This window comes from Siphateles boraxobius, unplaced genomic scaffold (genome assembly GCF_051911475.1).
Source record: "Siphateles boraxobius isolate OS27281-9 unplaced genomic scaffold, OSU_SipBor_1 52, whole genome shotgun sequence".
NCBI lineage: Eukaryota > Metazoa > Chordata > Actinopteri > Cypriniformes > Leuciscidae > Siphateles > Siphateles boraxobius.
Genome location: NW_027509164.1, coordinates 1,212,206 through 1,230,437, shown reverse-complemented (window position 1 = coordinate 1,230,437; position 18,232 = coordinate 1,212,206). Strand labels below are relative to the sequence as shown.

The following is an 18,232-nucleotide window of genomic DNA, read 5'->3' as shown; positions in this document are numbered from 1 at the left end:
CTGTTTTCCACGGGGAAGACAAAGCAACTTCATAAAAGGAATATTGCGTGCAATAAGATGTTCTTCCAAAGAGTTCAGACCTTTTAGTTCTTCTGGAACGTCCACCAAATGCATGTTGTTGGCAACACTCTCTTCAGGCAATTTCCCAGCAAGGATTTTACGATGGCATGTAAAGCAAATCCATAATTTACAAGCCGGATTACCTGATAAATGGCATCTGTTCTCACATTCAGTATTGCATTCATGTAAATACTTTGGTGTGATGCATCTTTCAGCCAAATCATTAATTTGTTGACTTCTGGTTTTATAGCAATCTTTTCTAGATTCAACAACCTGTTTTCTGAACATTAAACGATGACAAACACAGCAAACAAATTCTGGACCTGTACTGACTTCTTGATGAAACTGACTAACAGCGAAATCAATGTCTTTCTGTCTCTCCTTCTGTTTTGCAGAAATTTCCGATTTTTTATTTATTTTACTTATACGAAAGTTTTCATCATTGTTGTATTTCCTTTTAGAAGATTCACAAACAGTGGCTTTAAAGGCTGGGTTTGTGTGATACTTAATCTTTGAATATTTACACACGCTAGCTTTAAATGAGAGGTTTCTGCGATATTTATTCTTTGAATATTCACATACGCTCGCCTTAAATGCAGAGTTTTTGCAATACTTATTTCTTGAATATTCACACACGCTTGCCTTAAATGCAGAGTTTTTGCGATACTTATTTCTTGAATATTCACGTACACTTCCTCTAAATGCTTTATTGCTTTTATACTTGGTCTGAGAATAGTGGCGAACAAGTTTTTGAAAATGAACATTTGTGGAATACTTTATCTTTGAATTTTCACGTTTTGACTGCCGTACATTAATATTGTTTTTATATTTATTTCGAAGATTTTCAAGTTTTTTCTCTTTATAATCACTGTCTTCACAATATTTCCTTTTAGAGTTATCAATCTTTTTCTTTCTGTAATCGCTGTCTTCACAATATTTCGTTTTAGAGTTATCAATCTTTTTTTTTCTGTAATCGCTGTCTTCACAATATTTCGTTTTAGAGTTATCAATCTTTTTCTTTCTGTAATCGCTGTCTTCACAGTATTTCGTTTTACAGTTATCAATCTTTTTCTTTCTGTAATCGCTGTCTTCACAATATTTCGTTTTAGAGTTATCAATCTTTTTCTTTCTGTAATCGCTGTCACAATATTTCGTTTTACAGTTATCAATCTTTTTCTTTCTGTAATCGCTGTCTTCACAGTATTTCGTTTTAGCATTCTTAATCTTTTTTTGCCTGAAATCGGTGTTGCTGTGATATAGCTCACGTGCTCTTTTGCATTTAGAGTTCTCAACTGTGTCATTCAATTTCCTTTTTCGCAAATAACGATTTACTATTCTCTGATCGTCCACTTCAACGTTACATGCTTGTGCACAAACATTTTCTTGATTTTTATGTTTAACACATGTAACAACTTCATAATGATTTCCATTGCAGTGCTTCAAATAGATTGCATTATCTGTAAATGACTGTTCAGTTGGGGCATGTGCATTCCATCTGTCATCATTAAAGGTCATTACATTTGTTTTTAAAAAGTCAGCAAGACCAAATAATTCCAGATGACTTCCCCATGTTCCTGAAAAATACATTTTAGATTTTGTCAAATAATCTTTCACTGATCTGTACTCTTCTCTTAAGTATCTCACAAATTTAGAACTGTTAGCTTCAAGATGTTTCACAACTGCACGTCTGATTGTCAGGTGTTTCTCTTGATTGCCGCATACTGCATGTGCTATTGATCTAAACAAGCAATTGCCATCTCCGTTAATGCTTTTCGTTTTGCACGGTATTCCTATAGAGCACATATTTGTGACTTGAACGGCAACACTTTCATTAGTCAGTTGTAAGCGTGTACACAAAGCATCCTGATCTGCAGATGTTAAAGGTTTGAAACTGAACTCAGTATTTACTGTAAGTCCAATAATGACATCATCATCCATTAATAAATCGTGTAACTTGCTCATATGTGGGAGTTTTGACTTTTTCTGCACACGTTTATTTTTCTTACTTGAATCCACACCGCTCTCAACCGATTTGCACATAGTTGCTGGTTTGTCTGCATGTGTTTGTTTACCAGGGTCTCTGGCACACTTACTCTGCTTTGCTGCTTTTGTAGGTGAAACATGTGTGACGCTGCTTTTTTTACCAGACTTACATGAACTTGTCTCAGCTGTTAAAGGTTTGAAACTTATTTCAGCATTTACTGTAGGTCTAATAACATCATCCATCAATAAACTGTCATGCAACTTGCTTACGTGTGTAACTTTCGTCTTAGTCTGCACACGTTTATCTTTCTTACTTGAATCAAGAGGCGTTTCAGCCGGTTTGCCTACACGTGTTTGTTTACCACCGTCACACTTAATCTCTGCGGTGCTCGTAGGTGAAACCTGTGTGATTCTGCATTGTTGACCAGACTGAATTGAACTTGTGCCAGCAGATGTGGCCTTACCAATTACTGTTGCGGTTACACCCGTCACTTCGAAGGATTTTCCCTGAGCCTTCATTGACACGGCAAGGTTAACAACATAATTAAACAACATGTAAATGTCGTCACAATAAACTACTACGCTTGTGCCTGTACTAGATACCATACCTTTATCATCACGTGAATGGGAATCGACTACAGCAAATGTTGAACCCACCTTTATAACTGCACAAATGTAGCCATAGATGTTCAACAAACATGCATCAGACTGAAACAGGGCCCTCTGAAGTGCATCTTCTATAGACATGCTCACATCTTGCAATGATACATCATACACATCAACACCAAAAACACCACTCAGAGAATCTGACATCTTTATTGAGAATGTTGTGTTAAAGAGTGTGTGCACACTTGGCAATTCTGCAATAGCAACAAAACCACGCCGATCATTGATCTTCCTCTGCAAGTCCATAGAGGTGTACAGCTTATCTCCATGCAACAGAACAGCATCCAGGTCCTCTGTTGTCCAGGTCCGCACATCCTTCAGGACACTCATCATGACTGCAGTGATGCTGTTTGCCGCACACTGTCTGCCACCGTTGAAACGAAATCTGGAATCACCCTGATGGAAGGAACCCTGTATGACTCTCTGTGGAAAATAATAAGAGTTATCGACATCAAAAGATGAACACATTGGAAGGTTTGTGGAAGCCATTGGAAGGTTTTTGGAAGTCATTGGAAGGTTTTTGGAAAGATTCGGAAGTATTTGGAAAGAATTGGGTTTTGGCAATTGCCGGGAAGTATTTGGTAAAATTGGGAATTCCTGGCTCTCGATAGTAGAGCCGTGGGGTGCCTTTTTTTCAAGAGGAGGCATAACCTCAGCAGTCTCCATGAAGGAGCTGAGCTCAAGGCGCTCAGCATTCCTCCTCTTCGCCGCCCGGGACCGACGGAAACCCTTTCCGCGTGGCATCTGCAATTACATAAAAACACACACAGAGAAACAAGTTTAGTACAGTACTTATTAAATTGAATTTTACGAACAAGCCTAAGATGTTTTATACACAACATTTATCATAAGTTCATAAGCAAAAGGTTAAACTAATAAATCATTATTTGTGCCCTTAATTTGGAACTCCCTTTTTGCCAAAAACGTTCTCCTGAACATATTACAAATGTGTTTACATTCACAAAAATACACTGATACAAAAATAGTTTTTCACAATAACTAAATTACCAATAATTATGCTTTCAATTCATTTGTAAACTGTAAAATAATGCATTTATTTAACTTCTACACAATGTCTTGTATTGCCTATATTTTCAAAGACAAGCAATAGTTTACCATGACTTACCTTAGAATATTCTGAAAAAACAAAGAAAAAGATAAAATTCAGTTCACAGAACATTAATATGTTATTACACTCACCAATAATTATTATCAATTCCAATAATTACCAGTATTTCTTTTATTAAAATTGAACCATTCATAATTTCACCTTAAAAATGATTGTGTATATATATACATAATTAGTCTTATCTATTAAAAACTAACTACTTAATTACACATTTTTTCTCCAACTAATTACGATTAAAAACATTTGAGTTCTTAATATTTTTATATTGTAACAATTTCACTTATTCTCCAAATAAGAAACAAATTATTGACAGTAGCTTAATTTCCCAGACAGGGATTAACGTAAATATCCTTATTGAATAAAGACTTAATTGTGGTTTAAGTAGCTTTATAAACATTTCCTAAAAAAAAAAAAAATACTATTGTGCATTACAGCTGGGCGTTATTTTTCCCTAAAAAAATCTGTGATTTTTTTTATAAAAAAACTCGATTTACGATTCGATTTTTTTTTTAATTTAGTAGAATTTCTATAACTCTGTGTGTTGAACTGATAATCAATCTTTTGTGTGTTAAACACAATCTACTTAATACAGACAACTTCATTATAAAGAAAAACAACAAATCCAACAAATATAATAATCATAATCTATGGCAAAAAATGCTATTATAAACTAGTATATCCTAATGCTATGCTAAACTATTTAGTCTAGAAAAATCACAAGTGCACAATAATTGTATAAAATCTGAACATTTAGTGAAAAAAACATTTAGTGGGGAAAAAATAAGAGCACTAAATCTGGTAAAATGTTACACATTGCTCTTTGTATTGTTGTAAAATACATTAATGAAAAACAAGATAACAAAAAACAAAAAGATAAATTATTATATAGCCTAGTCTACTATAAAATTGAGACATGTTTTAAATGTATAGCACAGCTGTTTAATGAGGCAGCAACATATGATAGATAGGACAGAACAAGAAAGGCTATTCATAATCTTTCATTGCGCAAAAGTATTATGATATGAAAGGCTGCAATACAGTGCGGCACAAAGCGCTTATGCGCATCCTGAGCGCAGAATGATGCGCTTGAAGCAACACGGAGTCACAGCGCGTCGAATCCGCATTGAAAAGTTCAAAGCACTATGGAAATACATATCCCTCTATCCTTCACTACTTATCAGGGCTCGTAGACCGAGTCTGTATCTCAATATAGGTATCTTGGTATTTTAATTGATGATTCTCTCTCTTTTAAACCTCACATTCAGCAGTTGGTGAAAAAACTGAAGCTGAAACTGGGTTTTTATTTCAGAAACAAGTCATGTTTTGCATTTGAGGCCAAAAGGAAACTTGTTGCTGCCACTTTCATGTCAGTGCTGGACTATGGCGATGTTATATACATGCATGCATCCACTCAAAGCTTGAAGCTGTTGGATACTATTTACCATGGAGCTCTTAGGTTCATCACAAACCTTAGAGCCCTTACTCATCACTGTACTTTGTATGATCGGGTTGGTTGGTCTAAATTGTCCACCCGTAGACGTAATCATTGGCACATTTTTATTTACAAGGCTATTCTTGGTCTGCTTCCCTCATACCTTCAAACCTATATTATAAAGAAAGGCACAGGAAGATATTGTCTTCGTTCAGAGGACTTACTATTGTTATCTGTCCCTCATTTCCGGACTGAACTGGTGAAAGGGGCGTTTAAGTATGCGGCCCCCTGTGCTTCGAATCAGCTGCAAAATGTCCTGAATCTTCAGGAGCCGGTTTCATTGATTGCTTTCAAATTACTTTTAAATGACATGGAGACTACACAAACTGGCTGTAGATGTTATGACTGATTACTCGGAGGATCCTTCTTGTTGTTTATATGACCTGGTAACATGATATTTATTATCAGCATAAATTGTCATGTTTTATGTAAATGTTATATGTTTTTACGTCCGCAACGTCCGTGTTGTGATCTAGACACCCGGTAGAAATTAACATGATTTAGTTACAGCAATAAAGTCTAGCAATATAAAGTTGTTTTATGCAAAACCATAGACCTTTATCTACAGATCAAGTATAATAATAGTAACATTGAATCATCTTAGAGAGAGTTTTATCGTGTTGACTATCGTACTCGAACTGCGCCGCAGGGAGCGTGCTATGGAAACACTGAAGGAAGATTTGGCGAATGCAAAATGTTTGTAGAGGGGGAGAAAAAAAAAATCTAAAAAATCGATTTTTTGAAAATATAAATCGATTTGACCTACCAACTCGATTTTTAAATCAAATCGATTTTTTTCCCAGCCCTAGTGTGCATCTTGAGACAAAACAATGTTATTAAAAAATACATATTTTAAAATATGTCAGTACAAGTTGCTTTCAGTTCAAATGGCTCAAACATGCATTTTAGTCTTGGACTAGATTAAGCCTTGTATGTGAAACCAATGGAAGATATTTTTTGATTTATTCTTAGTGTTCACCTCCAGAACAAAATGCTTATTGGTTTTCACATTTTAATTATTTTGTGTTTCATAGTTTTAGTTGAAATAAAATCATTTAAATTTTTCTCAACTTTTAGTCAAACTGCAGTTACCGACATTAATTTTGGAAACTAGGAAATTATTTTAATTAAACCCATTTTGTTGATGAAAATAATACGACAACAAAACAATGCTAGTTATTAATAATGACGCATCAATGTGTTTGAAAAAAATACATTTTAATATTACAATAGCAGTGTTTCCTCTAGGATTTTTTCCAGCCGTGGTGGCAGGCCAATTTTGCCAGGGGGAGGGGGCGTGGCCACTGAGTAATATTCCCATTGGCCACGCCCCCTTATCCCAGGTGTTTAAACCTCCCCTAAGCATTATAACATGAAAGGCTCCAATAAGAGCAACAAAGCGATTATGCGCATCCAGTGTGCAGAGTGATGCACTTGAAGCAACGCGAAGTCACAGCGTGCAGCGCTTCGCATTGAGAAGTTCAAAGTGAAGAGATTATATCTGTCTATGCTTAATGTATTATATCTATGCAACAGTTTATTGAGCCTTTTCTTTAAACAGTTTTAAATTTCAGTTAACTTACAGTTCGCGTAAAGAACAATTCATAGTGCTCTCTACTCTAGTGCTGTAGTAACAGACACCTGGGAGAAAGGAATATGGTTTAGAAAGCGCTATAAACTCCAGCAAGATAAAGTAATTGTATGCAAACTATAGAGTAGACCTTTATCTACAAATAAAGTATAATAATGGGAACATTGATCTTGAAGAGAGTGTCGTCGTGTTACTGTCGTACACGAACGTGACGTAATGTTTGAATGCTGAATGGAGAATGACTGAGGAGAGATGAGTTTCCATTAACTTTAACTTAACGACTTAAATATACATTTTTACCTCACATTATGCTATTGAATGACTTTAGAAGTCTTGGAATATAGTGCGAAAACTTTATGGTGCTTTACAATGTTTTGTATGCCTTTAGTGGGGCTTAACAATAACACATAAGCCTACAATATTGGACCGAGAAGCTGCAGCCGTGGCAGGATGATTTTAGGTGTGGCGGCCCGCCACGGCAGAATGAATGTAGCGGAAACACTGAATAGTACACATCTTTAATATTAGGGTTTACTGTTTCAAATGAGATCATTCTGCGCGCACTGAAGCTCAATAAAACAAACGTTAAATTGAAACACTTTGCTAGAATGTTAATCAACTCAACAGTTGCTGAAGAATGCAACTAAACTCAGAGTGTACAACTTTTTATTACAATAGTGTATACAATTTTAATGTTATGACAGCCCCAATCATAACTTTTAATGTTTTGCATTGCTATTTGATCGCACGCACTGAAGCTGAATAGAATTAGCACCAGGAAACTGAACAACTTTGATAGCAGCTTGTTAAAATCAACGAAACGCATCCGATGAGAGATTATTCTGATATTTTTATTACATAAACTTAATATTATGACTTGGCACAAAATGACGTGAATGCACAAGCAAACTTGACTGTTCTGGTTGAAACGTGTAATCACTGTTGTGCACTATTCCCACAATCTGCTAAAACACAGCAACTAAACCCAGAAAATTTGCAGCGTTTTATTAAAATTATGTTTCCATTACAATGTTATGTATATGACAGTCCCAATTATAGTTATAAATGTGTATTGCTCTTTGAGCTACACATGCTAAACATTAAGATGATCACCGGTATAAGCGCTTTACTGCATCATCCCTAGTTTTTGTAAACAAAATTAACACTGCATCACAGCAACTGGTTTATTAGGCCCATGACACACTGGCTGCGTGGCGTGAGCAAGGCGTTTTTGTTTCGTGTCAGCTGTGTGGCGGCTGCGTCGCGTTTTCTGTGTCTTTGCACAGTAGAAAAGTGTCTGATGCTGCGCTGCTGACACGGATCACCCTTGTTCGACATATGGAAGAGTTGTGGAAGCCCTATACTTCGTGTTAAGCATAAATAAAGCCTACTGATAAAGACACTGTCAGCAGTATTGACAGCAAAATAGACTACAGAATATTTCATTCTGTATTGACAGGTGCAATATTTGAAAATTGATAATTAGGCCTATTTATTTATTTTTAAATTACGCCTATATTTATATCTGAATTTGTCAAAATCTAGACTTTCAACCATCAAAACGTAATTTATTAATATGTATTCGTGTACAAAATAACATATAAACATCTTTTCCTATTCTATTTTGCCTGGAAACGCTTCCAACACGCTTGCGTGTCGCGTCAAAAATAGGTGTCAGTTCTATTTCTAGCATGCACCCGCGTTTTACGCGCGGCTCAAGCTGCGCCTAAGACGCGCGTATCACGCAGGCAGTGTGCAAGCTCTAACCTGTTAGCAGGGAACCGAAATAAAAACGGACATGCCACGCAGCTGAGACGCTTACGCCATGCAGCAAGTGGGTCATGGGCCTTCGGCTGCTCTGACTTTAAGATCCAACACTGCCGAACATGACGCAGATTTGATGCGCATCTCATTTTCTCAGAACTCTTAAGTTAATTTAGGACGTCATTTATCTAATTTAAGACTGCTGTAATGACAACTCTACAAATTTATATAAACTTTAATACATAAATTTGATAATATGTAATACAAATTTGAACTCAATCTACTTTATATGCTATTTACGGACCAATATATTCTATGTGAAATTTTACTTACCTCAGTACTGCTCAATTAATTCCCCATTTCACATAAAAAGCAAACAAACATAAATTAGTCAACAAAGCTGCCTTCCTCCAATTAAAACATACACTTAAAATGCATCTAAACTCCAAACATGATTAACACCAATCTTATAACTTAATTTGATTGTCATTGTCCAAAGCACACGTTATGATCTTGTTTATTTAACACACATATTAATATGTAAGCCTATTGACTGTATAGAACGATAAGTAATACAATGAAGTAGATAAATAATTACAAATAATATTGTGTAAACAAGCTGTTTCCTTGCCGTAATTAAACAAATACATCAATATCATCAAGAAATGTCAACCTCCATATTAAAGATACTATGGGAAAGATTTCAGTGAAGAGCATTGATTAATTTTTTCCAAGTCCCCATTGACTTCCAAGGTATATTTTTCCCTACTATGCAAGTCAATGGGAATCAGCAACTGTTTGCATAGACGCATTATTCAAAATATTTTATTTTGTATTCAGCTCAAGAAAGAAATTAATACATCTTTGGAACAACTTTAGAGTGAGTAAACAATCACAAAATTGTCATTTTTGGGTGAACTATCCCTTTAAGGACAAGCCATACAACATGTTTACTATCAGGATGCTCTGTCACTTAAGACCTGCACGGCACGCGACGTGTCTGTACACGCATGACACGCACCCAATTTTCTCTCAAATGTTCGATTTCACTTTATTAGTAATCCAACTGTGTTTATGTTAATCTTTTATTGACAGTATTAGCGCAATAAGACTCAAAGATAACTTATTCTAGTATCCAGGCGCTGTTTGACAGGATTTCAGTGCCGATGCCCTTCGGGTTCATGTGCTCAGGAATTGGCATGTTTGAACATCGAAATTAGCACGCAAATGAAATGTTTAACCGTGCAAAAGCAAATAATAAACAATCAACTCCCATGACTGTAGGCTAACACTACCTCTGCGTTAACATGTGAATCTACGTGGCGTTATACAATATGTTAAGACTTAAGCGCCAAACAGAACTAATACTATAACACGATACTACGATGTTTCTTCAAAAACAGATCGTCGACACATTTTAATCTTACACGATCAAAAATCGTCAAATCACACACGGCATTAAAACATTGAATTACCGTGCCTACCACATTTCTATCGATTAATTGTGCAAAACCTAAATATCAAAAATACCTCCCGTAATAAAACAAACATGTTAAATATGTTGAAACAGGTTTAAACATACTTACGTTATATGTCTGCATGAACGCATTACACAAACCATAACCAGTAGCACAAGCCGTTTCACACCGCAAGCATGAGCGACGCGTGACCAGCACGTCACCGTAACTACATCGTCACTGCAGCTGCAGATGCGCGCCAGTATTCACACTGGAAGCGTTTGTACAGCGACACAACAGCAGCTTACAGGCTACATATAAGCAAGCATTTCTTTACAAAGTTGGTCACAAACACATTTGAAATTTGTTCAAAGTCCAAACTGAATAATTAAAAACAAGTTTAATGGGTACATTTTCTATAAAATGTTATTTTATTTATGTTAGTCTTCATTTACTTTTCTGACATACTGCAGTTCTTGTTAAAACACACTAGACATGCAAATTCTGTGCATTTTGGCCACTTTTGTGTTAAATCACTAATTTTGTCCATCAAAAGTGTGTTTTCACTTTCATTGAGTATGATTTCTAAGCCGAAACCCCCGTCGCTTCACTGCTGCTCACGCGACGCTCCTGCTCGCGGCGTGAAGGCATTCATTAACACACAAACTTCATCAATCACCGCTATGCAGCTACGTTTACATGAATTTTTCGGTACAATTGGCATGAATTCATTCTGATTGATGAATCTGAATGTAGTTTACATCAACGTTAAACATTTGATCGAAGAGCATTTGCACATTAAATGACAACCAGAATATTTTTTCCTCACAGAAAAATATACACTTGAGTCTGTCATATTTTGTGTTTTGTTTCAATCATGATATTTCAAAATGCTACAAATGTGCACATCCTACACACATTCTTCTAGAAGCACAGGATTAGATTACAACATTTGAGAGTAACATATTTTCGATTGATATTAAATGTTTCTCACCAAACCGTATATATACTTTAACAACACATGGTGTATACATCAGACGTCCAATAAGATTATTTTATGACACTTTTGCATGTTATTTTATTACACAACTTTAAAACGACGCCACGATGAATAGGCCCGTCCAAAACAACACCTAGCGCGTATTTCTCACAAATGAACAAATATAAAAATACTTGAAACTATATTAGATATATGATGGATGATAATTAAATACAGATTAATAAGATTATATAGAGAAAACAAAAAAGCACGTTCTTACCGTTTCACTGATGGGAACAAAATGGCTTCTTACCAACCGGAAAGGACAAAGGTGATATCTGACAACACCATGGACAACACTCGCAGCTGCCCAAGTGGTTGGGAATTAATAAATATTTACCTTGCCTTTCACTCAGCATAACTATTTTATAACATTAACATAACTCATAATTTATTAAGAACGACACTATATTTATACTATTTTTGCAACAACAAATACATATTTATTGTATATTTTACTGCTATAAATTGACATACAAAAATACAGACTATACTCATATTTAAGTAAAAATAAGTTAATTTCCACATAACACACAGCATGGAGTTTTTTCTCTCTCAAACATTTCTAACAATTTTTATTTTTCAATTGAATGGCCATTAAAATGTAGCTTATTGTTAATTACCACATTTAGTCATTTAGCAGACACTGCTATTAATTGCAATCAAAATATTGTATAGCTTAAACCTGTTTTACATACTACAAAACAAATACTACATTAAAACATGACTATTTTTTTATTTTGAAATTGTTGTAACAGGCTGAAAATGTTTACGTCTAAATTATGTTGAAATATATTATTTAATGCTATTATAAAGTTGATGCATTTCCTTGTGTTTCTCCCTCTCCCCTAAATATACATTATGTAGACTTTTTTAAATTATTAAAAGCTACAACTAAAAAATAAAAATTTCATACACATTATTTTACTCTATATAAACAAGACAATCAATTAGATTTCAAACATGAATCCTATAAGGAACAATTGATCAAAATTTAATGTCTACTTTTTAAAATAAGCCACTTAAAGACTTTAGGTTCTACAGAAACACTTCAGCCACATTAACCTGACTTTTTATTTTCCACTATTGTTGTAAATATGTTCATGTGAACTGCACAAACACAACCATGAAATTAAACTATTTTACCACCATATAGACAACTACAAACACTTCCATACACAATATAAAATTAAAAAGTACACAACAAAATACATCCTACATATAACTTTTTGCACACAAATTTATTAAACAATCCTTAATAAACAATTTATTTGCTCATGTAAAGAAAACAAATAACTAACTTTTAATATGCATCACCTCACATTCACTTCTACTTAACACACCGAAACATAAAATTTCTATCATTAATTACTCACCATCATGTTTTTCCACACCTCTAAGACATTTCTTCATCTTTGTAAAACAAATTAAGATATCTACCATAAAAACCATATAAAAGATATTTCCAAATGTCATCTAAACTCAAACATGGACAGTAACATCATTGCACCTTTTGAAATCCAGAAAGGAAGCAAAATCATTTCAAGTTTTCATGTAAACAAGTAAAATTGCACAAAATTCACTGTCAACTATAATGACAAAGAATCAAATTATTCAAGTCTATTTTTTATGCACAAAAATCTTCATAATGTTAAAGTTGAATAAGGTTGACTACTTAAATCAAGATTTAGCAACCTTTCTGAATTTCAAACAATACAATGATGTTGCTGTCTATTTGTATCTTGCATGCCTTTGGATATAATGAAAGATAACCTTAACTTGCTTTACAAAGATGAACAAAGGTCTTACAGGTGAGAAACAACATGAGTGTAAGTAATTAATGATAAAAAATCAATTTTGGGGTGAACTAACCTTTTAAAACTTTAACATGTCAATTTTTTACAATTTTCTTACTATCAAAATGTATAAAAACACAAAAAATATTGATAATACACCATACACAGTTAACAATGACATATGGACATTATAAATAAAAACTTTTCCCAAAAGTCAACACACAATTTCCGCAATTATGAAACATGAAAATTGCTTTTTTGTGTGATGTATTGTAACACTATACAATAAAACAAAAATTCACTTTATTTTATGTAAAATAAAGAGACAAAAAAATTACTTGAAAAAATTGAACTACATCTTTACTTTTTGTGGCCTCTCTTAAAACCTTTTCCACTTGATTTCACAGTGGCTTTACATGCACCTTCAAAAGAAACTCCAGCCTTGCTGCTGTCAAACAAGTCCTTTTCCTCCAAAGCCAGACCCTAAAATAAATCACAAGTTTAACGTCTAAACTGTTAACATGTTATTTCCACTATACAAATGATCATTATCGAACAAAAGGCTTTTACACTGTTAAGTACAACACAATATGTTCAAAATAAGCACTACACTTGTCTAAAAATGTGACAATGATGATCCTTGTGTGAAATTTGCCAAATACTGCATTAAGATGTACAAATTATAAACATTGTGTTTATTCTAATTGACAAACTACTGTTTAAGCATTACATTTTTAGATAATACTTCCGTAACTTGTTGTATGTTTGGACTACTTGCCACGTCTTTCTTGTCAGTTTCAAAACACTGTTTTGCAGACTCAAAACCATCTTCTTTATCCTTCTCCACCAAACCCTGGCTCTGTGAACATTCAGAAGTTTTATGTGTAAACAAGTGTTAAAACGTTACATTCAGACTAGGGCTGGGCGATATGGCCCAAAACAATTATCACGATATTTTTTTTTATATCAGTCAATATCGATAATTATCACGATAAATGTCAAATCTTTATTTCTTTCAAGTTTAAAGGCAGATTTTTGCTCCTAAGTGAAAGTTGTAGAAACCAGAGCGTTAATTGCGGTTTTAAACTACTCTTTATTGTCAGAACATCATGACAAACACTTGCCAAACAGGTGAACATTTCACAAATCTGAGGTACAACATTCAAACATTTGTCATTTTACCTTAAAAAAATTTATATCTGAATAGAAAAATATTTCTTCAGCACAGTTTGCAGTGCAGCCTGCAATATTCAAATTACATGTTTTGTCTCGAAATGCATATTTGACAGTGAAAGCTGACAGTAAATCTGGACCCTAACTCAAGCTAATACTACTATGTTAAATTTATGTTCATTAACAAAAACAGTAACATCTGGGTTTTTTTTGTTTTGTTTTTTAAATGTAACAACCACATTTTTATTTGGTAAAATTTTATATTCTGACTGTTTGAGTTTTATTAAAATTAACCATTGGTCATCCAGTATCATACATTTAGATCATGATAACCACAGATAAAACCAGGCATAGCCTATAACTTAGCACCTCACTATCATGGCAAAATGTAACTTTATGATTTCTATGGTATTTGTATGAAAAACAGTAGCGTAACAGTTAAATACATTATTAAATACTGTAATTATATTCCATTAGTCAAATACATTGTCTACATTAATAATATTATACAATTCAATATTAACTGCACCATGAAATGTGGGATATACATATTACTAGGCTAACCTTACAGTAAATCCATGGTAGGCTAAATGGATTCAGTATCAATTCAGATTCTGACTGTATCGTTGCGCGCAGTGTTTCTCCTGTTTGTCAGCGGTGTTTCATCTGCCTTTAAACTGGTTTATACTGGACATTTGTGTTCTTCGCTGAACTCAAGCTCTTCTCACTGGATCTCGTGACCGAGGCCAATCAGAGTAAACGCGTCTGCTCTAGTGAGCTCGCGCTGCCGTTTGGACTCTGAGCCGAGCACATAAACAGTCCGTGAGGCGCGCGGTTCTAATGAGTTTTGTTCCGCTTTTCGCGCATATACATTATCGAACATTTATCGACCTCTTGATATCATTTTATCGAGAAAAATTATATTGCGATAATTATCCCCCTAATTCAGACATAACTTCTGTAACTTGTTGTATGTTTGCACTACTTACCACATCTTTCTTACCAGTTTCAAAACACTGTTTTGCAGACTCAAAATCACCTTCTTTACCCTTCTCCACCAAACCCTGGCTCTGTGAACATTCAGAAGTTTCATGTGTAAACAAGTGTTAAAACATTACATTTTCAGACAGGACTTTTGTAAATTGTTCTATGCTTTCACTACTTACCACAACTTCTGAACATTTAGCTGTTTCATCCATAAACATTTCTTCCAGCATGAAATCTTCAGACAGTCCTTCTTCAGATTCTTGCATTCTTGATGTAACTGCAATGTCCCTCCTTTGTGGTTCAGAAGACTGATTTGCTGCCTTAGAGATGAATGATGCAGAGACAACACGTTGTCCTCTGTATTTTATGTGCAAATTGCCCTCAACATCATTTAGCAACTTCGCTGCCAAGTCATCTGGTTCCACCCGACTGTGTGTTGGAACATCCAACAACTCACGAAGCACAACATTATCCATTTCAAAAGTGCTCATTTGATCACTCTCGTCCTGTACAGTGACAGTTGCATGAAGTACTGACGTTACTTTGGATGTTTTGCAGTATGCTGCACATTTTGGACACCTTGTCATCAGGGTCTGGAAATTAACTGCAGGCAAAGCATGCAACCTTGGACACTGATACTCAGCTTTAACTTCTGCCGTCACAACTTCTCCCTCTTTGACCTTAAATTGGTCAATTACTTGTGCAACATCACTTGTTAAATCAGGCACAATTGTCAAAACAGACTGCTTGGTAGTTGACAAACAAGTGCACCCATCAAATTTACGAATTGAGACATTCTTAATTGTGTACCACTTCCCGGTCACAAGGATATCTCCTCCCCAGACAGTCAACAATAACCCACTGGTTTGATCTGCCACATCATAGGATCGTCTTAGCAATCTTTGATTGCTACGAGTCATTGACTGTGTATCCTCAGTCAACTGGATCACTTTAATTGTAACATTCACCTAAAATACAAAAAAACAAGATAAAAAAATGGTTACACTAACAAACCATCTGTTTTCTTGGCAACAATAACATTAAGTTACACCACACAGACACACACACACACGTGAGTCCAAAAACAACAATGGGTCTATACTACATCCAGGCCCAATTCTACGGGGGTGCTTGAGGGTGCTAAGCACCCTCAAACAAAAGTGAAAACACCCTCAGATTAAATTTTTTTTAGCACACATGTAAACGAGATTTTGCCGACAAAAGAAACAGACGGATTTCACACTCATATATAATAGGTTACACAAACTAAATCCATTAACGCGATTTTTCAAATCAAAATTTATTTCATTATGCTTTCATGTTTAATGCATTTGATTGATTGTGTCCTTTTGCGATCGTAATATACATAGGTGAAGCCGTCTCTTTAATTGCCCACTTTGTTTGCGTGTGTGCATCACGCTCAGGAAATTCGTTAGAGACGGGGCTGCCTTTAGATAGCCAATAAATGTAATTGTCCAGGGGTGGGCGGTATGACCAAAATTCTATTTCACAGTATGACTAATTTTATTTCACGGTAACAATATATTTCACGATATAGTTATTTATATATGTAGCTATTCTCGAAAAATCGACAAAAAGGGCTTTGTATAATAAATAAACCCAAATACTTTAGAAATGAAAAGTACTTCACATTGTTTTCTTTTTCTCTTATTTGGTAAATTATTTCTTTGGTAAACTATTAGCTTGATAGCTAAATATAAACAAAACACGCTTATCAACTTTTAGATGAACTTCCCCCAACTGATTGATATTAAATACAACTCATAGGTGCAATTAAACTTTAAATAAAGTGTTGCTGAATAATTTTTCAATCTCATGTTATGCTTTACTTCATCAATCAGTTTATAATATATGAATATTTTATATTGAACTATTCTATTCATAATAAATTAGTTACTTCCTTTTAATTTTCTAGTATAGTAATACTAGTTATGTTTAAATGTGTTCCCCGGTACATTTTTGCCCTGTCTGCTTATACACTGCGTTTTTAAGGAGCTTGTTTTGCTCTTTTTGTGTAACTGGCAACCCGTCACCCTGCGCTTTAATCAAGACAAGTTCAAGTTCAGAAGTGACTAGGAGTAGAGCAGCAGTATGAAAACCGAACAGCAGCTACTGTTAATGGTGACTAAGTAGCCTAGTTTAAATTATACACACCTTGTAACTGTGTGGGTTTTTTTTTTCCATAGCCCGGTGAACACTGACACACCGCACTCAGTGCGTGTGCACGCGCACGTCTTTTACATCAGGAAAATGCGATTGGTTAATTTGAGTGTCAAGTTGTAATCACGTATTGAATCAAAGGAAACTTTTATCAGCTGGTTCAGTGGCCAATTGTTTGGAGTTAGAAATATATATAACTCGCACTGCATATTTATTCATTTTGCCTCAGATACAGGATAATACATTCGCTTTAACAAGCAGGTTACCACGGCAAACTGTTTGCGTGTCATGCTGCGATTTTCTGTCATTATTGGACAAACTGATTAATCCAGGTGTGCCTTATTATTGTTACTGAGGCCAGGCACACCTGAATTAATCAGTTTGTCCAATAATGACAGACAGGAAACAAAGGGCTGGCTGAAGTTCAGGAAGTAGTGAAGCTGTGCATAAAGCCAATTCTCAGTGTTTCAGTCTAATGCACGTTGCACCCGAGTTAACCACGCCCACTTATTTGCATGTCGCGGTATACACGGAATAAAAAAATCTGTTACGGTTGACATTTTCTACCGCAATAACGATATATACCATCATACCGCCCAACCCTATTGTCCATTCACCGGAATGAATAGAGAATCTCCGCAATGGCGATAGATTGAAGTGCGCACAGTGCGCGTCCGAGTGAAGACTGTGCAAGCCACAAGAGAACACTGTATACATGCAACTGACAGCAGCGGCAACAAGCGCTCAGCTTGATTTCAAAAACATAAAATTTAAGCGCTAGCTAGATCTCTTATTTAACAGCAAATTAAATTAATGCTCTGCTAGTTAACTGGAGAGGTTTTATTTGTATTAGGTACATCCGTGCCTCAATGTTTCCAAAAGTGGTGGGTACAAAATGACGAAATGTGGTGGTG

General features: G+C 35.0%; 1 pseudogene; it reads right to left on the bottom strand.

Annotated features, from left to right (window-relative positions):
* Positions 1-15,403, bottom strand: part of LOC143713538 (uncharacterized) — a 66,404-nt pseudogene extending 51,001 nt beyond the window's left edge.
* Between the last annotated feature and the right edge of the window lie 2,829 nt (positions 15,404-18,232).